General features: G+C 38.8%; 1 protein-coding gene and 3 long non-coding RNA genes across 9 annotated transcripts in view; 2 read left to right on the forward strand and 2 right to left on the reverse strand.

The window, feature by feature from the left end:
• Positions 1 to 24435, forward strand: part of fbxw2 (F-box and WD repeat domain containing 2) — a 461765-nt gene that overhangs the window by 354544 nt on the left and 82786 nt on the right. The gene's annotated exons all lie outside the window — the stretch shown is intronic.
• Positions 1268 to 3621, forward strand: LOC144002394 (uncharacterized). Of its 2 annotated transcripts, none has more exons than XR_013278727.1 (5): positions 1268 to 1683; positions 2126 to 2376; positions 2568 to 2739; positions 3187 to 3335; positions 3436 to 3621. It is a non-coding gene; the product is annotated as an uncharacterized LOC144002394 (long non-coding RNA). The 2 variants fall into 2 exon arrangements; XR_013278728.1 differs by having other exon boundaries at positions 1268 to 1465.
• Positions 3703 to 4924, reverse strand: LOC144002396 (uncharacterized). Its single transcript, XR_013278729.1, has 3 exons — positions 4476 to 4924; positions 3988 to 4097; positions 3703 to 3921 (listed from the first exon to the last, which is right to left on the reverse strand). It is a non-coding gene; the product is annotated as an uncharacterized LOC144002396 (long non-coding RNA).
• On the reverse strand, positions 20102 to 23046 carry LOC144002538 (uncharacterized). Its single transcript, XR_013278765.1, has 3 exons — positions 23009 to 23046; positions 20831 to 20902; positions 20102 to 20255 (listed from the first exon to the last, which is right to left on the reverse strand). It is a non-coding gene; the product is annotated as an uncharacterized LOC144002538 (long non-coding RNA).

The raw sequence follows: 24435 nt of genomic DNA on the forward strand, positions 1-24435 counted from the left end.
TGAAGGGATCCAGTTGAAAGTTGTTCAGAAAAGCCTTAAGATGTTGATCATGCCCAACACCGAATGTTGTAACTTTTCGCCAAAGGGCGTGGCCGCTACGGTGACGCAAAGTCTGAAGATTTTTCGTGACAATAAAAGCTGCATTAACTTGACCGAGATGATCCTATCTTCTCAAAATTTCACACATTTGATGAGAGTCCAGCCCTAAAGACATCTACGAACTTATATTTCATCTTACTGATAGCGCCACCTAGTGGCAATTTTTTTTCTTACGAATTTTCTTCTACGTTTTTCTCCAAACACGTTAACTGGGCCTACCTCATATTTGCTCAGATGAGGGTTTCGGCCTTCATGATGTCACAACACGAAGTTTGTGAGTTTTCGCGAATCGCTGTGGGCGTGGCTAAGCACTGTTCGCCAAGAAAACGCCAGTTTTGAGGGTCTAAACATGCGCAGAAACTCATGAAACTTGGCACACACATCTGGCCTGGTAAAATGAGCAATATTTTATTGTTGATTGTGCTATTTTTACAATAATGACTCAATAGCGCCCCCGAGAAGTTTTTAACGAAGCAGCCCCGGTTGTACGTTTAAGCAAGAACGACGAATATTTTTAGGTGTATGAGGGAGCCCAAGACCTACAAAAAAGTCTCTTGGACCCATATGCTAAAATGAACAGGAAGTTGGCTACGAATTTTTGAATGTCCCATTTTTGACTATTTTTGCACATTCACAGGGGGCAGACTTTTGCCCACTTCTCCTACACGTTTCATCTGACTGAGTTAAGACTTGACCTGGACCATGTCAAGACCTGAGCCAACGACAGGGGGAAAAATCTTGACCTTTTGAAATACTATATGATGAAGGCGGGGCATCAAAATTTGTGTTTCGCACTGAAAAAGGATATGCTTAATAACTCCCCGGTACATGCTCCAAAAAATCCAAAACTTGACATGTATGTTTATCGTCAAGGCCTGAAGCTATCTCTATGACAACATTCAGTTATATATGCAGCGCCACCTAGCCCTTGAGGCATAAAAAAAAAATACCCCACATACGGTATTTTGTACAAAAAATGTAAACTCATTCTAAGTGTGATAACTAAGTCATTTATGAATATTCTTTTAGTTTCCACCACTCAAAATGTTCACTGGCATCAGACTTATCCAAACATATATATATTTTTATTTATTTTTGATAGCCTCTGTGGACATTAAAGACCAAATGTGAAGTAAGGTTGGCCAACCATGTTTTTGAGTAATACCAATGGCTAAACCATTGTAAGCATATTTTCGTTATTTTTTTTGACGCAACCCTTTCAGGTTCTTAGTTTAACCCATAGCAGCGCCCTTGACAACGAAAATGCTTTTCTTCGACAATCTTCGGAAATTTTCGGAAATGACGTCACACCGGGAAGTCGCGAGAGAAGTCGGCCATTGAACTGCATTGTTTGCATTGCTACTCGGTAAGATGACCCGGCGATGTGTGGTGATGTATTGTTCTCAAGCTAAAGAAAAGTTGTATGAGTGGCCAAAAGATAACAGGGCACGTAAATGGTCAACTTTCATTCGCACGAAGCGAATGAATTTCACGCCATCGTCGAGGAGTGTTCTCTGTTACAAACACTTCGAAGATGCCTGCTTCCTCAACCGTTCTGCTTATGATAATGGATTTGCAAAAAAAGTAAGTATGATTACAATTATTTAGAAAAAAACGTGGAATTTATGGATAGATCACTGATGACTTTGACAAAGCAGAGCTTCCAACAGTTGTGGAATGAACAGTAGAAACTAGCGACGTGAACCGAAAGCTAACGTCTCGGTGCTATTCATATCAACGATGAGTAATAATGGCAGTGAGACAAATTGTTCTGAAAGTAAATTTCAATAGGTTGGCAGCATTGCTTTGTTGATCAAAGAACATGACACGTCCTTTTGAAAAACTTCCAATCATATGTCAATCTTACTGCATTTTATGAGTCATTAAATAATTAAATATTTGGTAAGGCAGGGTTAGATGAAATGTGATAGTTGTTTTTTATTTTTTTTATTTTTTATTTTTGCCGGTAGGTTTTATAGGTTTTATGAGCGACGAATATTTTTAGTGTCACCTTATGTTTCTGCAGGTTATTGCTCAATACAACTGCTGTCCCAACAATTCACCTGCCTCCACAAGACCAGCAGCAGATTCAAAATCCACCTGCCCAGCGTGCAGCAGCAGCTAACCGAGAAAGGAAGCGAGCCGTAGCTGAGGCTATCACCTCTGCAGCTGCCTCTGAACAAGAAATGGCTGATTACGAGGGTCAGTTATTGCAGGATCAATCCTGTTCAAACAGCCAAGATGATGAAGTTATGCCACCACATAGTGTGGATAAAAGTAAGTTAGGCGGAGTTGTTTTTGTCACTATGTACTTACCAGGTATTATTTATATTTTTATTCTTAGAGTTGTTGCTAGTTTAACCTGAAAATATAAATATTGTCATACCTTGTATCAGTAGAACAACCAAACATCTGTCACACGCCAACTAACATTTATAACAAACTAAGGAAATGAAATTCATTTGAAGGTACTGAAGTCAATGTCGCAGTGGTGGAACTCCTGACAAATACCATGTTTGTCAACGATGTCATGAAGATGTCTCACCTCGGACAGACCAGTGGTGTGTAAGCTTTTCACAGTGTGGTGAATCACTTTGCCCCAAAGATGTACAACTTCTCGTACAAAGGAATGAAAAGCAGGTGCGTTTAAGAAAACTTTGATATGTATGAAATGGAGACTATAGTGGTGATGAGGGGGGAAAGTAACGTAATGAAGCACTTGCTTTGAGGCTCCTCTAGATGGTGCTCATGGCTTAAACATAACAGCTAGTGCAATGGAAATTTATTAAATTTCCACTGCATCTGTTCAACCAAAAATGCCATCTCAAAGAATCGAAAAAAAACATATATATATATATATATATATATATATATATATATATATATATATATATATATATATATATATATATATATATATATATATACACATATATATATATATATATATATATATAATGTGCTTCTTCAAGTGTGATTTGTCCATGACTAGTAGAACATAAGGATGAAATGTAGAACTTAGAGATATAAAGCTATTTCATCACAATGTGACAATTTCTTTATAAGGCAATTTTTGTTCAATTCCAGAATCATTCTCGCTGCTATGCATTATAATGAAAATGCTGGGAGACCACAGAAAGTGACGAAGGAAGGAATACACTCCTACTGCATCGTTTATCCCAAATATAAGAGTGGTGGCTATTCTCTGAGAAAGATATTGGTGGATGAAACTTATGGTAAGTTATGAAACAAAAACAATTCCAGGCAGATGCATTACTGAGTGTAACCCATATGTCACCCAAATATTTATCATCCCAATTTTTTTTTTTTTTGTAGACTATGTGAATGACTGCCTTTCAGAGGCGATGAAAGTGATTGACGTTCCAAATAAGTACAAAACCGAATGATGTGGTAGTCGAGCCACAATTTCTTACAGCAGCAGTGAACAGACCGGACAAGTCAAATGTTATTGCTGAGCACCATACGAGATTCCTCAGGAAATAAAGAATCATATTCCTTGTATTAAGTTGTCCTCATTTGTTTATTCTTATTATGATGCAACCAGTACAAATCACTTCTGGAACATTTCTCTGTGAAACACGAAACCCTTTGAATACAGCTGACTCCTCTTCTCCTGGTGGTGGAAAATGTGCCCTGATACAAGACATTGCAACATGCTGGGAGCAGAACACGGTTGTCCAGACCAAGAAACTTCCAGCACCAGCGCACCAATTGTCTGTCGGCAATATGTCTATACTTGGCATCCTGTGGCCCATCAAATGCCTTGCCTTTGTACTGCTGCTTGTAGGTCATCCATGCCACCTATAATCCATATGGGTTCAGGCACACAGCATTGAATCCAGGATGATCAGTGAAGCAGTCCAGTACCTGATTGAAGTGTTCCTCTCCTTGTAGACGTAGTCACTACTTCTTGAATTTCATGGCAGCAAACACATTCTACAGCTGTAGGCATTTGCTGGCAATTACCACAAGTACGCCTGAAATTTATATAAAAAAAAAAAAAGTAAAATACTGAGCGATGACACCATGAGCAGAAATGTTATTGAACAAGTGTATTGCTATACCAATCAGCCAATAATTCTGTTTATGAAAACATTTGTTTCAAAATATACAAGTACGTGGACGGAATCATGTACAAAAGTAAGAAATAGTCATTGATAAATCTCTAAAGTACAAGTAAAAAAAATAAAAATTGCTGAAAAGAATACTCAAGTACTGAGTAACTGCTTTAAAAACATAGTCTGATTTATTTTTTTTATTTTTTTAAATGTCATCAGACAAAAATATAAAATTATGTGCAAATGCTGGCATCTTCAAATCATAAAAAAATACCACTGCCTATATATATATCTTACCCATCTTGTAATTTCGACGGGTCTTGTCTCCATTCCATGTCAGGTGTCTGGGCGCATTATCAGCATCCTGATTAGCATTTGGCTCGTACATGTAAAGTCCAACGTATAAAATGCCAACCTCCTCCTCTTCCTCCAACTCTTTAAAAACTTGGTTCTCCTCATTTTCGCTCAACCTATCGCTGACATCGCTGTCTGAATCGACGTTTGAGTGGCTTTGTATAGCGTCTGTATGGAGCGCTGCCATCGCTGTTCCCGGTGTGACGTATCACTTCCGGGTTTGTCGCCCGCCAGGCTCGAACTTCGGAAAAGCGATTATTTCGTCAAATATATAACATATAAATTATTTTTTCATACTTTATTTGTTGGACAGTGTTTCAATGCTTCAATTGTGACCCTATATGGTATTTTATGAAATTACTTCACATTTGGCCTTTAAAAGCAATATCGTGAATGAAGGATATGCTTAATAACTCCACGGTACATGCTCCAAAAAAAATCCCACACTTGACATGTATGCTTATAATCAAGGCCTGAAGGTATCTCGATGACAACATTCAGTTATAAATACAGCGCCACCTAGCCCTTGAGGCTTATATAAAAAAAAAAACCCACATACGGTATTTTGTACAAAAAAATTTAAACTCATTCTAAGTGTGATGACTAAGTCATTTATGAATATTCTTTTAGTTTCCACCACTCAAATTTTTCACTGGCTTCACACCGATCCAAACATATGTACGTTTCCATTTTGTTTTATTCATTTTTGATTGCCCCTTTGGACAATAAAAGTAACATTGTGCAATGAGTACAACGAGCGATGATGTGTATATACACTTTTACAAAAAAATACCAATCAGGGCAACTCATTGCCTAAAAATAAAAAAGGACGCTGATTTTTGCAGGTCTTAACAATCACCAAAACCCGTTGAGCTTGACACACACACTGGCAAAAAAATATTCTACATGTAAACGTTTATTATGCCATTTTCAAAGAAATTTTGCTTCCAATATGCCAGTACCCCAACGTGCCAGTACCCCAACGTGCAAGTACCCCAACGTGCAAGGACCCCAACGTGGCCCGGGCTGCGAGGGCCCTTTATAGCTGCTCGCAGCTCTAGTTCTTCTTCTTCTTCTTCTTCTTCTTCTTCTTCTTCTTCATTCTCCGCAAACGATCGCGATTTTGGGTACCTAAACATTCACGAAAACTCACCGAACTTTGCACACTCCTCAGGCCCGGAGAAAAATTTGATATTATTAAGTCGTCATAACAATGCGACTCGATAGCCCCCCTAGCGTAGAAAAATAAAAACCAAGCCCGGCACGTTTGAGCTAGAGCAACAAAAATTGGCAGGCACGTGTAGCACCCCGAGACGCAAAAAAAAGTCTATTGGGACCATGTAGCTAAAATGTACAGGAAGTGAGCTATGAATTTTTTTATGTCCAATTTTGGCCTATTTTGGCACATTCACTGTGGTCATGCTTTTTCCCCCTTTGCAAACATTTTTCATCCAATTGACTTCAAACTTGGCATTTATCATCTCAAGACCTGAGAGAACAACTGGGCAAAACATCTTGCCTTTTTGAAATACTATATGACGGGGGCGGGGCATCAAATATTGCCTTTAAAATTTCATTTGTCCAGAAAGAGCAAATGCTTAATAACTCCCATGTTCAAGCTCCAAAAAATCTCAAACTTCTCAGGCAACGTAATAGTCACGGCCTGAAAACATCTATATGATAAAATTCAGTTATAAATATAGCGCCACCTAGTGGTTACAATAAATGTCATACTTTACGTTTTTTGCTACTGTGCTGAGCTTGTTGAAGGGATCCATTTGAAAATTGGTCAGAAAAGCCTTAAGATGTTGATTATGCCCCACACCGAATATTGTAACTTTTCGCCAAAGGGCGTGGCCGCTACGGTGACGCAAAGTCTGAAGATTTTTCGTGAAAATAAAAGCTGCATTAACTTGACCGAGATGATCCTATCTTCTCAAAATTTCACACATTTGATGAGAGTCCAGCCCTAAAGACATCTATGAACTTATATTTCATCTAACTGATCGCGCCACCTAGTGGCAATTTTTTTTATTCCGAATTTTCTTCTACGTTTTTCTCCAAACACGTTAACTGGACCTACCTCATATTTGCTCAGATGAGGGTTTCGGCCTTCATGATGTCACAACACGAAGTTTGTGAGTTTTCGCGAATTGCTGTGGGTGTGGCTACGTGCTGTTCGCCAAGAAAACAACGCCAGTTTTGAGGGTCTAAACATGCACAGAAACTCATGAAACTTGGCACACACATCTGGCCTGGTAAAATGAGCAATATTTTATTGTTGATTGTGCTATTTTTACAAAAATGACTCAATAGCGCCCCCTAGAAGTTTTTAACGAAGCAGCCCCGGTTGTACGTTTAAGCAAGAACGACGAATATTTTTAGGTGTATGAGGGAGCCCAAGACCTACAAAAAAAGTCTAATGGACCCATATGCTAAAATGAACAGGAAGTGAGCTACGAATTTTTGAATGTCCCATTTTTGACAATTTTTTCACATTCACAGGGGGCAGACTTTTGCCCACTTCTCCTACACGTTTCATCTGACTGAGTTAAGACTTGACCTGGACCATGTCAAGACCTGAGCCAACGACAGGGGGAAAAATCTTGACCTTTCGAAATACTATATGATGAAGGCGGGGCATCAAAATTTGTGTTTCGCACTGAAAAAGGATATGCTTAATAACTCCCCGGTACATGCTCCAAAAAATCCCAAACTTGACATGTATGTTTATCGTCAAGGCCTGAAGCTATCTCTATGACAACATTCAGGTATATATGCAGCGCCACCTAGCCCTTGAGGCATAAAAAAAAATACCCCACATACGGTATTTTGTACAAAAAATGTAAACTCATTCTAAGTGTGATAACTAAGTCATTTATGAATATTCTTTTAGTTTCCACCACTCAAAATGTTCACTGGCATCAGACTTATCCAAACATATATATATTTTTATTTATTTTTGATGGCCTCTGTGGACATTAAAAGCAATATCGTGAATGAAGGATATGCTTAATAACTCCACGGTACATGCTCCAAAAAAAATCCCACACTTGACATGTATGCTTATAATCAAGGCCTGAAGGTATCTCGATGACAACATTCAGTTATAAATACAGCGCCACCTAGCCCTTGAGGCTTATATAAAAAAAAAACCCACATACGGTATTTTGTACAAAAAAATTTAAACTCATTCTAAGTGTGATGACTAAGTCATTTCTGAATATTCTTTTAGTTTTTACCACTCAAATTGTTCACTGGCTTCACACCGATCCAAACGTATGTACGTTTCCATTTTGTTTTATTCATTTTTGATTGCCCCTTTGGACAATAAAAGTAACATTGTGCAATGAGTACAACGAGCGATGATGTATATATACACTTTTACAAAAAATACCAATCAGGGCAACTCATTGCCTAAAAATAAAAAAGGACGCTGATTTTTGCAGGTCTTAACAATCACCAAAACCCGTTGAGCTTGACACACACTGGCAAAAAAATATTCTACATGTAAACGTTTATTATGCCATTTTCAAAGAAATTTTGCTTCCAATATGCCAGTACCCCAACGTGCCAGTACCCCAACGTGCCAGTACCCTAACGTGCAAGTACCCCAACGTGCAAGGACTCCAACGTGGCCCAGGCTGCGAGGGCCCTTTATAGCTGCTCGCAGCTCTAGTTATTAGGGCCCGAGCAGCGACCGCTGCGAGGTCCCTATTGTTTTTGTAAAAATTATTATTATTAGGGCCCGAGCAGCGACCGCTGCGAGGTCCCTATTGTTTTTGTAAAAATTATTATTAGGGCCCGAGCAGCGACCGCTGCGAGGTCCCTTTTGTTTTTGTAAAAATTATTATTATTATTATTATCATTATTATTATTATTAGGGCCCGAGCAGCGACCGCTGCGAGGTCCCTATTGTTTTTGTAAAAATTCTTCTTCTTCTTCTTCTTCTTCTTCTTCTTCTTCTTTATTCTCCGCAAACAATCGCGATTTTGGGTACCTAAACATTCACGAAAACTCACCGAACTTTGCACACTCCTCAGGCCCGGCGAAAAATTTGATATTATTAAGTCGTCATAACAATGCGACTCGATAGCGCCCCCTAGCGTAGAAAAATGAAAACCAAGCCCGGCACGTTTGAGCTAGAGCAACGAAAATTGGCAGGCACGTGTAGCACCCCGAGACGCACAAAAAAGTCTATTGGGACCATGTAGCTAAAATGTACAGGAAGTGAGCTATGAATTTTTTTATGTCCAATTTTGGCCTATTTTGGCACATTCACTGTGGTCATGCTTTTTCCCCCTTTGCAAACATTTTTCATCCAATTGACTTCAAACTTGGCATTTATCATCTCAAGACCTGAGAGAAAAACTGGGCAAAACATCTTGCCTTTTTGAAATACTATATGACGGGGGCGGGGCATCAAATATTGCCTTTAAAATTTCATTTGTCCAGAAAGAGCAAATGCTTAATAACTCCCATGTTCAAGCTCCAAAAAATCTCAAACTTCTCAGGCAACGTAATAGTCACGGCCTGAAAACATCTATATGATCAAATTCAGTTATACATATAGCGCCACCTAGTGGTTACAATAAATGTCATACTTTACGTTTTTAGCTACTGTGCTGAGCTTGTTGAAGGGATCCATTTGAAAATTGGTCAGAAAAGCCTTAAGATGTTGATCATGCCCCACACCGAATATTGTAACTTTTCGCCAAAGGGCGTGGCCGTACGGTGACGCAAAGTCTGAAGATTTTTCGTGAAAATAAAAGCTGCATTAACTTGACCGAGATGATCCTATCTTCTCAAAATTTCACACATTTGATGAGAGTCCAGCCCTAAAGACATCTACTGACTTATATTTCATCTAACTGATAGCGCCACCTAGTGGCAATTTTTTTTCTTACGAATTTTCTTCTACGTTTTTCTCCAAACACGTTAACTGGACCTACCTCATATTTGCTCAGATGAGGGTTTCGGCCTTCATGATGTCACAACACGAAGTTTGTGAGTTTTCGCGAATTGCTGTGGGTGTGGCTAAGCGCTGTTCGCCAAGAAAACAACGCCAGTTTTGAGGGTCTAAACATGCACAGAAACTCATGAAACTTGGCACACACATCTGGCCTGGTAAAATGAGCCATATTTTATTGTTGATTGTGCTATTTTTAAAAACATGACTCAATAGCGCCCCCTAGAAGTTTTTAACAAAGCAGCCCCGGTTGTACGTTTAAGCAAGAACGACAAATATTTTTAGGTGTATGAGGGAGCCCAAGTCCTACAAAAAAGTCTCTTGGACCCATATGCTAAAATGAACAGGAAGTGAGCTACGAATTTTTGAATGTCCCATTTTTGACAATTTTTGCACATTCACAGGGGGCAGACTTTTGCCCACTTCTCCTACACGTTTCATCTGACTGAGTTAAGACTTGACCTGGACCATGTCAAGACCTGAGCCAACGACAGGGGGAAAAATCTTGACCTTTCGAAATACTATATGATGAAGGCGGGGCATCAAAATTTGTGTTTCGCACTGAAAAAGGATATGCTTAATAACTCCCCGGTACATGCTCCAAAAAATCCCAAACTTGACATGTATGTTTATCGTCAAGGCCTGAAGCTATCTCTATGACAACATTCAGTTATATATGCAGCGCCACCTAGCCCTTGAGGCATAAAAAAAAATACCCCACATACGGTATTTTGTACAAAAAATGTAAACTCATTCTAAGTGTGATAACTAAGTCATTTATGAATATTCTTTTAGTTTCCACCACTCAAAATGTTCACTGGCATCAGACTTATCCAAACATATATATATTTTTATTTATTTTTGATAGCCTCTGTGGACATTAAAAGCAATATCGTGAATGAAGGATATGCATAATAACTCCACGGTACATGCTCCAAAAAAAATCCCACACTTGACATGTATGCTTATAATCAAGGCCTGAAGGTATCTCTATGACAACATTCAGTTATAAATACAGCGCCACCTAGCCCTTGAGGCATAATATATATAAAAAAAAAAAACCCACATACGGTATTTTGTACAAAAAATGAAAACTCATTCTAAGTGTGATAACTAAGTCATTTATGAATATTCTTTTAGTTTCCACCACTCAAATTATTCACTGGCTTCACACCGATCCAAACGTATGTACGTTTCCATTTTGTTTTATTCATTTTTGATTGCCCCTTTGGACAATAAAAGTAACATTGTGCAATGAGTACAACGAGCGATGATGTATATATACACTTTTACAAAAAATACCAATCAGGGCAACTCATTGCCTAAAAATAAAAAAGGACGCTGATTTTTGCAGGTCTTAACAATCACCAAAACCCGTTGAGCTTGACACACACTGGCAAAAAAAATATTCTACATGTAAACGTTTATTATGCCATTTTCAAAGAAATTTTGCTTCCAATATGCCAGTACCCCAACGTGCCAGTACCCCAACGTGCCAGTACCCTAACGTGCAAGTACCCCAACGTGCAAGGACTCCAACGTGGCCCGGGCTGCGAGGGCCCTTTATAGCTGCTCGCAGCTCTAGTTAGGGCCCGAGCAGCGACCGCTGCGAGGTCCCTATTGTTTTTCGTTCGAATTATTATTATTATTATTATTATTATTATTATTAGGGCCCGAGCAGCGACCGCTGCGAGGTCCCTATTGTTTTTGTAAAAATTATTATTATTATTATTATTATTATTATTATTATTAGGGCCCGAGCAGCGACCGCTGCGAGGTCCCTATTGTTTTTGTAAAAATTATTATTATTATTATTATTATTATTATTATTTATTCTCCGCAAACGATCGCGATTTTGGGTACCTAAACATTCACGAAAACTCACCGAACTTTGCACACTCCTCAGGCCTGGCGAAAAATTTGATATTATTAAGTCGTCATAACAATGCGACTCGATAGCGCCCCCTAGCGTAGAAAAATAAAAACCAAGCCCGGCACGTTTGAGCGAGAGCAACAAAAATTGGCAGGCATGTGTAGCACCCCGAGACGCACAAAAAAGTCTATTGGGACCATGTAGCTAAAATGTACAAGAAGTGAGCTATGAATTTTTTAATGTCCAATTTTGGCCTATTTTGGCACATTCACTGTGGTCATGCTTTTTCCCCCTTTGCAAACATTTTTCATCCAATTGACTTCAAACTTGGCATTTATCATCTCAAGACCTGAGAGAACAACTGGGCAAAATATCTTGCCTTTTTGAAATACTATATGACGGGGGCGGGGCATCAAATATTCCCTTTAAAATTTCATTTGTCCAGAAAGAGCAAATGCTTAATAACTCCCATGTTCAAGCTCCAAAAAATCTCAAACTTCTCAGGCAACGTAATAGTCACGGCCTGAAAACATCTATATGATAAAATTCAGTTATACATATAGCGCCACCTAGTGGTTACAATAAATGTCATACTTTACGTTTTTAGCTACTGTGCTGAGCTTGTTGAAGGGATCCATTTGAAAATTGGTCAGAAAAGCCTTAAGATGTTGATCATGCCCCACACCGAATATTGTAACTTTTCGCCAAAGGGCGTGGCCGCTACGGTGCCGCAAAGTCGAAAGATTTTTCGTGACAATAAAAGCTGCATGAACTTGACCGAGATGATCCTATCTTCTCAAAATGTCACACATTTGATGAGAGTCCAGCCCTAAAGACATCTATGAACTTATATTTCATCTTACTGATAGCACCAACTAGTGGCAATTTTTTTTCTTACGAATTTTCTTCTACGTTTTTTCTCCAAACACGTGAACTGGACCTACCTCATATTTGCTCAGATGAGGGATTCGGCTTTCATGATGTCACAACACGAAGTTTGTGAGTTTTCGCGAATCGCTGTGGGCGTGGCTAAGCACTGTTCGCCAAGAAAACAACGCCAGTTTTGAGGGTCTAAACATGCGCAGAAACTCATGAAACTTGGCACACACATCTGGCCTGGTAAAATGAGCAATATTTTATTGTTGATTGTGCTATTTTTACAAAAATGACTCAATAGCGCCCCCTAGAAGTTTTTAACGAAGCAGCCCCGGTTGTACGTTTAAGCAAGAACGACGAATATTTTTGGGTGTATGAGGGAGCCCAAGACCTACAAAAAAGTCTCTTGGACCCATATGCTAAAATGAACAGGAAGTGAGCTACGAATTTTTGAATGTCCAATTTTTGACAATTTTTGCACATTCACAGGGGGCAGACTTTTGCCCACTTCTCCTACACGTTTCATCTGACTGAGTTAAGACTTGACCTGGACCATGTCAAGACCTGAGCCAACGACAGGGGGAAAAATCTTGACTTTTCGAAATACTATATGATGAAGGCGGGGCATCAAAATTTGTGTTTCGCACTGAAAAAGGATATGCTTAATAACTCCCCGGTACATGCTCCAAAAAATCCCAAACTTGACATGTATGTTTATCGTCAAGGCCTGAAGCTATCTCTATGACAACATTCAGTTATATATGCAGCGCCACCTAGCCCTTGAGGCATAAAAAAAAAATGCCCCACATACGGTATTTTGTACAAAAAATGTAAACTCATTCTAAGTGTGATAACTAAGTCATTTATGAATATTCTTTTAGTTACCACCACTCAAAATGTTCACTGGCATCAGACTTATCCAAACATATATATATTTTTATTTATTTTTGATAGCCTCTGTGGACATTAAAAGCAATATCGTGAATGAAGGATATGCTTAATAACTCCACGGTACATGCTCCAAAAAAAATCCCACACTTGACATGTATGCTTATAATCAAGGCCTGAAGGTATCTCGATGACAACATTCAGTTATAAATACAGCGCCACCTAGCCTTTGAGGCTTATATAAAAAAAAAACCCCACATACGGTATTTTGTACAAAAAAATTTAAACTCATTCTAAGTGTGATGACTAAGTCATTTCTGAATATTCTTTTAGTTTCCACCACTCAAATTGTTCACTGGCTTCACACCGATCCAAACGTATGTACGTTTCCATTTTGTTTTATTCATTTTTGATTGCCCCTTTGGACAATAAAAGTAACATTGTGCAATGAGTACAACGAGCGATGATGTATATATACACTTTTACAAAAAATACCAATCAGGGCAACTCATTGCCTAAAAATAAAAAAGGACGCTGATTTTTGCAGGTCTTAACAATCACCAAAACCCGTTGAGCTTGACACACACTGGCAAAAAAAATATTCTACATGTAAACGTTTATTATGCCATTTTCAAAGACATTTTGCTTCCAATATGCCAGTACCCCAACGTGCCAGTACCCCAACGTGCCAGTACCCTAACGTGCAAGTACCCCAACGTGCAAGGACTCCAACGTGGCCCGGGCTGCGAGGGCCCTTTATAGCTGCTCGCAGCTCTAGTTATTATTCTTCTTCTTCTTCTTCTTTATTCTCCGCAAACGATCGCGATTTTGGGTACCTAAACATTCACGAAAACTCACCGAACTTTGCACACTCCTCAGGCCCGGCGAAAAATTTGATATTATTAAGTCGTCATAACAATGCGACTCGATAGCGCCCCCTAGCGTAGAAAAATAAAAACCAAGCCCGGCACGTTTGAGCTAGAGCAACAAAAATTGGCAGGCACGTGTAGCACCCCGAGACGCAAAAAAAAGTCTATTGGGACCATGTAGCTAAAATGTACAGGAAGTGAGCTATGAATTTTTTTATGTCCAATTTTGGCCTATTTTGGCACATTCACTGTGGTCATGCTTTTTCCCCCTTTGCAAACATTTTTCATCCAATTGACTTCAAACTTGGCATTTATCATCTCAAGACCTGAGAGAACAACTGGGCAAAACATCTTGCCTTTTTGAAATACTATATGACGGGGGCGGGGCATCAAATATTGCCTTTAAAATTTCATTTGTCCAGAAAGAGCAAATGCTTAATAACTCCCATGTTCAAGCTCCAAAAAATCTCAAACTTCTCAGGCAACGTAATAGTCACGGCCTGAAAACATCTATATGATAAAATTCAGTTATACATATAGCGCCACCTAGTGGTTACAATAAATGTCATACTTTACGTTTTTAGCTACTGTGCTGAGCTTGTTGAAGGGATCCATTTGAAAATTGGTCAGAAAAGCCTTAAGATGTTGATTATGCCCCACACCGAATATTGTAACTTTTCGCCAAAGGGCGTGGCCGCTACGGTGACGCAAAGTCTGAAGATTTTTCGTGAAAATAAAAGCTGCATTAACTTGACCGAGATGATCCTATCTTCTCAAAATTTCACACATTTGATGAGAGTCCAGCCCTAAAGACATCTATGAACTTATATTTCATCTAACTGATCGCGCCACCTAGTGGCAATTTTTTTTCTTACGAATTTTCTTCTACGTTTTTCTCCAAACACGTTAACTGGACCTACCTCATATTTGCTCAGATGAGGGTTTCGGCCTTCATGATGTCACAACACGAAGTTTGTGAGTTTTCGCGAATTGCTGTGGGTGTGGCTAAGTGCTGTTCGCCAAGAAAACAACGCCAGTTTTGAGGGTCTAAACATGCACAGAAACTCATGAAACTTGGCACACACATCTGGCCTGGTAAAATGAGCAATATTTTATTGTTGATTGTGCTATTTTTACAAAAATGACTCAATAGCGCCCCCTAGAAGTTTTTAACGAAGCAGCCCCGGTTGTACGTTTAAGCAAGAACGACGAATATTTTTAGGTGTATGAAGGAGCCCAAGACCTACAAAAAAGTCTAATGGACCCATATGCTAAAATGAACAGGAAGTGAGCTACGAATTTTTGAATGTCCCATTTTTGACAATTTTTTCACATTCACAGGGGGCAGACTTTTGCCCACTTCTCCTACACGTTTCATCTGACTGAGTTAAGACTTGACCTGGACCATGTCAAGACCTGAGCCAACGACAGGGGGAAAAATCTTGACCTTTCGAAATACTATATGATGAAGGCGGGGCATCAAAATTTGTGTTTCGCACTGAAAAAGGATATGCTTAATAACTCCCCGGTACATGCTCCAAAAAATCCCAAACTTGACATGTATGTTTATCGTCAAGGCCTGAAGCTATCTCTATGACAACATTCAGTTATATATGCAGCGCCACCTAGCCCTTGAGGCATAAAAAAAAAATACCCCACATACGGTATTTTGTACAAAAAATGTAAACTCATTCTAAGTGTGATAACTAAGTCATTTATGAATATTCTTTTAGTTTCCACCACTCAAAATGTTCACTGGCATCAGACTTATCCAAACATATATATATTTTTATTTATTTTTGATGGCCTCTGTGGACATTAAAAGCAATATCGTGAATGAAGGATATGCTTAATAACTCCACGGTACATGCTCCAAAAAAAATCCCACACTTGACATGTATGCTTATAATCAAGGCCTGAAGGTATCTCGATGACAACATTCAGTTATAAATACAGCGCCACCTAGCCCTTGAGGCTTATATAAAAAAAAAAACCACATACGGTATTTTGTACAAAAAAATTTAAACTCATTCTAAGTGTGATGACTAAGTCATTTCTGAATATTCTTTTAGTTTCCACCACTCAAATTGTTCACTGGCTTCACACCGATCCAAACGTATGTACGTTTCCATTTTGTTTTATTCATTTTTGATTGCCCCTTTGGACAATAAAAGTAACATTGTGCAATGAGTACAACGAGCGATGATGTATATATACACTTTTACAAAAAATACCAATCAGGGCAACTCATTGCCTAAAAATAAAAAAGGACGCTGATTTTTGCAGGTCTTAACAATCACCAAAACCCGTTGAGCTTGACACACTGGCAAAAAAAATATTCTACATGTAAACGTTTATTATGCCATTTTCAAAGAAATTTTGCTTCCAATATGCCAGTACCCCAACGTGCCAGTACCCCAACGTGCCAGTACCCTAACGTGCAAGTACTCCAACGTGCAAGGACTCCAACGTGGCCCGGGCTGCGAGGGCCCTTTATAGCTGCTCGCAGCTCTAGTTATTAGGGCCCGAGCAGCGACCGCTGCGAGGTCCCTATTGTTTTTGTAAAAATTATTATTATTATTAGGGCCCGAGCAGCGACCGCTGCGAGGTCCCTATTGTTTTTGTAAAAATTATTATTATTATTATTATTATTATTATTATTATTATTATTCTTCTTCTTTATTCTCCGCAAACGATCGCGATTTTGGGTACCTAAACATTCACGAAAACTCACCGAACTTTGCACACTCCTCAGGCCCGGCGAAAAATTTGATATTATTAAGTCGTCATAACAACGCGACTCGATAGCGCCCCCTAGCGTAGAAAAATAAAAACCAAGCCCGGCACGTTTGAGCTAGAGCAACGAAAATTGGCAGGCACGTGTAGCACCCCGAGACGCACAAAAAAGTCTATTGGGACCATGTAGCTAAAATGTACAGGAAATGAGCTATGAATTTTTTAATGTCCAATTTTGGCCTATTTTGGCACATTCACTGTGGTCATGCTTTTCCCCCTTTGCAAACATTTTTCATCCAATTGACTTCAAACTTGGCATTTATCATCTCAAGACCTGAGAGAAAAACTGGGCAAAACATCTTGCCTTTTTGAAATACTATATGACGGGGGCGGGGCATCAAATATTGCCTTTAAAATTTCATTTGTCCAGAAAGAGCAAATGCTTAATAACTCCCATGTTCAAGCTCCAAAAAATCTCAAACTTCTCAGCCAACGTAATAGTCACGGCCTGAAAACATCTATATGATAAAATTCAGTTATACATATAGCGCCACCTAGTGGTTACAATAAATGTCATACTTTACGTTTTTAGCTACTGTGCTGAGCTTGTTGAAGGGATCCATTTGAAAATTGGTCAGAAAAGGCTTAAGATGTTGATCATGCCCCACACCGAATATTGTAACTTTTCGCCAAAGGGCGTGGCCGCTACGGTGACGCAAAGTCTGAAGATTTTTCGTGAAAATAAAAGCTGCATTAACTTGACCGAGATGATCCTATCTTCTCAAAATTTCACACATTTGATGAGAGTCCAGCCCTAAAGACATCTACTGACTTATATTTCATCTAACTGATAGCGCCACCTAGTGGCAATTTTTTTCTTACGAATTTTCTTCTACGTTTTTCTCCAAACACGTTAACTGGACCTACCTCATATTTGCTCAGATGAGGGTTTCGGCCTTCATGATGTCACAACACGAAGTTTGTGAGTTTTCGCGAATTGCTGTGGGCGTGGCTAAGCGCTGTTCGCCAAGAAAACAACGCCAGTTTTGAGGGTCTAAACATGCACAGAAACTCCTGAAACTTGGCACACACATCTGGCCTGGTAAAATGAGCAATATTTTATTGTTGATTGTGCTATTTTTACAAAAATGACTCAATAGTGCCCCCTCGAAATTTTTAACGAAGCAGCCCCGGTTGTACGTTTAAGCAAGAACGACGAATATTTTTAGGTGTATGAGGGAGCCCAAGACCTACAAAAAAGTCTCTTGTACCCATATGCTAAAATGAACAGGAAGTGAGCTACGAATTTTTGAATGTCCCATTTTTGACGATTTTTGCACATTCACAGGGGGCAGACTTTTGCCCACTTCTCCTACACGTTTCATCCGACTGAGTTAAGACTTGGCCTGGACCATGTCAAGACCTGAGCCAACGACAGGGGGAAAAATTTTGACTTTTCGAAATACTATATGATGAGGGCGGGGCATCAAAATTTGTGTTTCACAATGAAAAAGGATATGCTTGATAACTCCCCGGTACATGCTCCAAAAAATCCCAAACTTGACATGTATGTTTATCGTCAAGGCCTGAAGTTATCTCTATGACAACATTCAGTTATATATGCAGCGCCACCTAGCCCTTGAGGCATGAAAAAAAAATACCCCACATACGGTATTTTGTACAAAAAATGTAAACTCATTCTAAGTGTGATAACGAAGTCATTTCTGAATATTCTTTTAGTTTCCACCACTCAAAATGTTCACTGGCATCAGACTTATCCAAACATATATATATTTTTATTTATTTTTGATAGCCTCTATGGACATTAAAAGCAATATCGTGAATGAAGGATATGCTTAATAACTCCACGGTACATGCTCCAAAAAAAATCCCACACTTGACATGTCCCAGGTAGCAAAATTCCTCCGGCTCATATATGGGCCACATGCTTGCGTTTGTTCTGGCCCAGTATACGGCTGGGTCCTCGGGCCAAGACCGGCCCACACACGGCAAGACGTTCTGGTTCAACATGAATGGGCCTGACATGGGCCAGTGTATTGTTAACAACAGAAAAAGGCTGTGGCTCACTTCTGGCCCACATGCTGTCTTACTTTAGGTAGCCTATAATAAATTGGCCCACCTCTGGCCCACACACGGCATACCGATATTAACTGAAAACTCTACTGTTGGCCCAGGTCTGGCCCATACACTATAAACCGATCAATTTAAGATGTGCTGCCGGCCCAAACCTGGCCCATGCACTGCATGAAAGATTGTGTTGTCATGGAGATCTTGTGTCCCATCCACACTCTAAAAAGAGAATTGTTTAACCAATTAAAGATTACAAATTGAACTGTTGACCAATTAAAAAAATGCTTCAATTGTTAACGTATTACTGAATTAAGTTAGTCCAAAAAGAATATATTAAGTTTAATTGATTATGAGTTCATTAAATTTAATACTTTGAATTAGTCATTTTTTTAGATTAATATATTTAATTTAATGAACTCATAATTAATTAAACTTAATATTCACTTTGGACTAACTTCAATTGAGTGTTACCAGTTGAAACAATTTTTTAAGTTGGTCAACAATTCAATTCATAATCTTAAATTCGTTAAACAATTCTGTTTTAAGAGTGCAGTCTTTTTTTTTTTTGTATTTCTGAAATACTGAAACATGACACTCCAGATTGCCGTTAAAAATTTAGATAAAGCCGTCTTCATTAGAACAGTCTGATTTGTTGCAGTTGTTGAATGGATTTAAAAGTGCTAAAATGGCAAGTGGTCCCTTGCTTTGATATTATTGATATTAATAAAATACTCTTGAGTAGTATTTTTCAGCATTTCAGAAACACCAGTGAAAAATGCAGCAATACATACAGTAAACACTAGTTAGTGCAACACAAGACCTGATATCTGTGTATGTACATGAATGTTTCTGTGACGATTAAAAATATACAAGTACATGAATACACCAAAAGTGACGAAAGGTGATCAATTTATTACTAAACACAGCAACAACAGGAGCTAATTTATTACTTAAAACATCCACAACAAGTTACTGTTCAACAATGCAACAAAACACGCTAATTTACAGACAAACCCCAATTTAACTGTCACTCAATCTGAGTCGCCGTTTTTTCGCCCGTTCTCTGTCTGCTGCGAGCTGCAACCATCTCTTCATATGGCTCTCTGTTTCGTGTTGTGAGGCTGTTGTTATGAGGGGGATCTTTCTGACAGCATCTGAAATAGACAACCATTTAATAAAGAAACATTTTGTTAGTACAATGCAAATACAATGTGGCAAAATTATTTGACCCTGCAGAAATTTAAACAGATTGAAAAATCTGAATATTTACCAATTAGGACAGCCTTTAATTGCAGAGATGACATTGATGTTTTCGCATTTACTCCTCTCCAATTCGTCTCCAGGCTGTTTGAGATCGTCTGCTTCATTAAACGCCACACTGTCTTTCACGTCACATCCCCGATAACACTCAAGTGGTTTATCTAAAAGGATAAAGTAGTTTATTTGAGTGTCAGAAGACAAAATCATTAGGTTGAGAGAGTTAAGTCAAGGGTACCGCAACATACTGTATATTATTATCTGAAATTTGGGTCAATGTGGCCAGAAAGCTAAAAAATTGTGAATTGCTAAAAATGATATACAGGACGGTACGCAAATATGTTTGAGTAAGTTAAGTGTATATGTGCATGTGCTGCATTTGTTACTAGGGCTGGATGATTATGGAAAATGATCATCTATTTCTGATTGAGATTGAAATCCCAATTAATAAAATAATTATTCATCAATTTCTTTTTTTCAAGTACAACAACCTAACCTTATAAATATATGAAATTAAAGCTTCTTGCAATTTCATTCATTTCAAACATAACCATCATTACCATCTTTATTATCGTATTTATTTTATTTTTTGTGCTATGTCATATGGAAATGTGTGTTAGTATGATAAAAACAAAAAAGTCCTTGGATCAAATATTTGTATCCTTCAATTTTGAGGAAAATCCTCTTAAATACCACAATACATACCCTTTAAAATTACATGTAACAAAGAATCACTTACAGGTTGTAGTTAAGGATTCTTGAGGAGTCCTTGTTGATGTGTGCATTGGCTGGGACCATGGGTTAGGATTATCTTGAAAGAAATAAAATTTTAGATTTTAGCATAAAAATAATTTTTAAAAATGACATAAAAAAAACATGGGCAAATGATTTTTAAAAAATGAATTAAATGAACAGGAAACATATTTATGACATAACCAATATGAAAACGCGATGCCATAAATTCAAAATAGAAATTTCCTTAAAAATGTTTTGTGATTGGGCTTGTATAGGCCATCTAAAAATCACACAATATAGCAGCCATCCATACATTATCTGAACTCCTTATCATCCCTGATGTCTTTGGGCTAGTTTCCATACAAAATAACTTGCAAATTAATCTCCTAATGTTATGCAGAATTCATGTGACTTCACATTTTTCCGCAACTGTCCCACCTCACCTCAATTTACTCAGCAAACTCACATATGGGCCACAGGCGATGTATTGCCTGTGGCCCGTAATGTCACTCACGCAGGTTACAGAAGTGCACCTGCGGCTGCCCGCCAATTGAAATAGCTTGCACAAGTTAGAACATTTGAAATATGATTTACAAATCTCTAGAGTTCTAGGCAGTTTGTCCCATTAAGCTACATTTCGATAGTTTTGTAAGTGCTTGATTTAATCACGGTGTGGTCTAGTGAAGTGAATGGCGTTTTTGTTTTTTTTGTTTTTTTGGTTGGGGTGGATAATCCCAACAGAGGAACTTCGGTATCTTATTTATTACTCTAGCTAGCTAGCTAGCTAGCTAGCTAGCTAGCTAACTTTACCACACCGGTGTCGGTACCATATGTGTTCGGCCTGCCAGATCCATTCGGGGTCCTTCGCCTACAGATGACGTTACGCTACAAGATTGGCTGAGACGTTTTACGCTACAGGATTGGCTGAGATGTCGACGATTGTGATTGGTGAGGCAACTTTCCAGTCGTTGGAGGGAAAACATTGACGCTTTTTACGAAGAAATTTATTATTATTTATCTAATGGGACTTATCACAGCCGCACTACTGGATCAAACTGTTCGGCGACCCAAAAGGCAAGGATTCGTAACGCGTCAAAATCATTCATCAATCAATTACATCTCACCGTGGCTATTCTAATGTATTGATCTCTCGTCTTCCCTTGTCTAGGATTAAAGGTTTGCCGTGAAACCCTTTCAGACTTGTTGTTGTTTTGTGGAAGGAAAAAAATACTGAACATATAAAGAAAAGTTGTGCATTCATTCATTCATTCATTCATTCATTCATTCATGTGTCATTCATTGATTTGTTAATGCATTATACATCTTTAAAGAAAAAGTAAAATGTGCTACTCTAGTTGATGAAGTTAACTTATGAGTTTCGACTTTACGGTAGTAGGCCATTACCTTTGATTAATATTTATATCAATAGTCCATGAGACACACATGCACACACATGAAGGTTACAAATAAATTCGTAGTTACCTAATAACCTGAGGCTGAGTACAGAACATATTGGTGAGGAAATGTCACATCTCAGGCAATAATTCCATCATTTTATTATCATCATCATGGTAATTATTTTCTGCAATACGCACGACCCACCGCAACTCATAGTGCAGTGTCACCTCTGAGGTGACATTGGCAAGAAAATATTAAAGATGTCATTTAAATAACAAAATGTATGGGCTGAGATTGCAAAACGTAAATAAACGTAAGTATAAAAGCAGGATACTTTAAGATTGACTAAATAATTAAATAGATTGAAAAAATACATTAGATAAAATAAATATAAAAAATGGAGGTAAAATAGCACATAAATGCAAAAAAGTAAAACTGCGATGGGACGAAATATTGTCAGTTGACGTGCTAATGTGTTCCTATAATCATTACGACTGTTTTTGTGATGCATTGTAATACGTGAACCGCAAAATTCGGAAAACAAACCAACGTGAACACATTTGACACTGCTCGCTTGCTGTACTGACGTCATCAGCAAGCGCCGACCAGACGCGAAGGCCCCCGAATGGATCTGGCAGGCCGAACACATATGGTACCGACACCGGAACAGATGCTATTTTAGCTCACAAAAAAAAAGTGTTCAACCACACGCCCGGTATTTCACAAACATCCATGGCAAAATTTCAATGTTATGAAATAAAACAAAATGTGAAAACACGCTTACCTAATAGCGACCCACTTCAACGTAGTCCAGTAGTCAAGTGGATGGATTGGAGTGGATTATTTATTTATTTTTTTAACAGGAAGGTTGAGAGAGGAGTGCTCGGTGTCGCTCGGTGCAATACAGCGTGTCCTGCACGGGCAGTCAATGAAACGTTAAATAAGTAAGGCTAGTAAAAGAAAACTCCGTCCCAAAACTACAACAACAAAACAAACAAGTGACTTACCGCAGTCGGTTTCCTCGTGGCTCCAAAAGAATAGTTGTGTGACTACTATCCTGACTGTTGTCAAAACGCCGCACAAAAATGAATGTGTTCATTTGAATTTAGCCGCCGGCGACGTCACTTCTGGATCCAGCGAGTAAACGCCAACGGCATCCAGCGCCGCAGCGCATACGAGTAGTACCTGTACTCCAAAGACCAACATCCCTTGCCATGGAGCATGCGCATATGCCGCCTGCTTTTTTTTTTTGGTAGTGGCGGGCTGGTGGATGAATGTCTGTTCTGGCCCGGCAACGGCATCATACTTGTGTATCGTCGCAAGAAGAAAAAAAACCTGTGGGCCAAAACTCACATCACGGTCATGGGCCATGAACAGTATAAATACCCTTGGCCCAGTAACAACTTGACTTGAGGATTATAAATATGTGGTATCCTCATCTGGGCCGAGTTTGGAGTATACACAGTTAATCTGTCCGGCTGTCAGCCGACACTGGCGGTAGACAGCCAGAATCGGCCCAGAACTGACTGCTATCTGGGGTATGCTTATAATCAAGGCCTGAAGGTATCTCTATGACAACATTCAGTTATAAATACAGCGCCACCTAGCCCTTGAGGCTTATATAAAAAAAAAAAAAATACCCCACATACGGTATTTTGTACAAAAAATGTACACTCATTCTAAGTGTGATAACTAAGTCATTTATGAATATTCTTTTAGTTTCCACCACTCAAATTGTTCACTGGCTTGACACCGATCCAAACGTATGTACGTTTCCATTTTGTTTTATTCATTTTTGATTGCCCCTTTGGACAATAAAAGTAATATTGTGCAATGAGTACAACGAGCGATGATGTGTATATACACTTTTACAAAAAAATACTAATCAGGGCAACTCATTGCCTAAAAATAAAAAAGGACGCTGATTTTTGCAGGTCTTAACAATCACCAAAACCCGTTGAGCTTGACACACACACTGGCAAAAAAATATTCTACATGTAAACGTTTATTATGCCATTTTCAAAGAAATTTTGCTTCCAATATGCCAGTACCCCAATGTGCCAGTACCCCAACATGCAAGTACCACAACGTGCAAGGACCCCAACGTGGCCCGGGCTGCGAGGGCCCTTTATAGCTGCTCGCAGCTCTAGTTATTCTTCTTCTTCTTCTTCTTCTTCTTCTTCTTCTTCTTCTTCTTCTTTATTCTCCGCA

Source organism: Festucalex cinctus, chromosome 15 (genome assembly GCF_051991245.1).
Source record: "Festucalex cinctus isolate MCC-2025b chromosome 15, RoL_Fcin_1.0, whole genome shotgun sequence".
Lineage (NCBI taxonomy): Eukaryota > Metazoa > Chordata > Actinopteri > Syngnathiformes > Syngnathidae > Festucalex > Festucalex cinctus.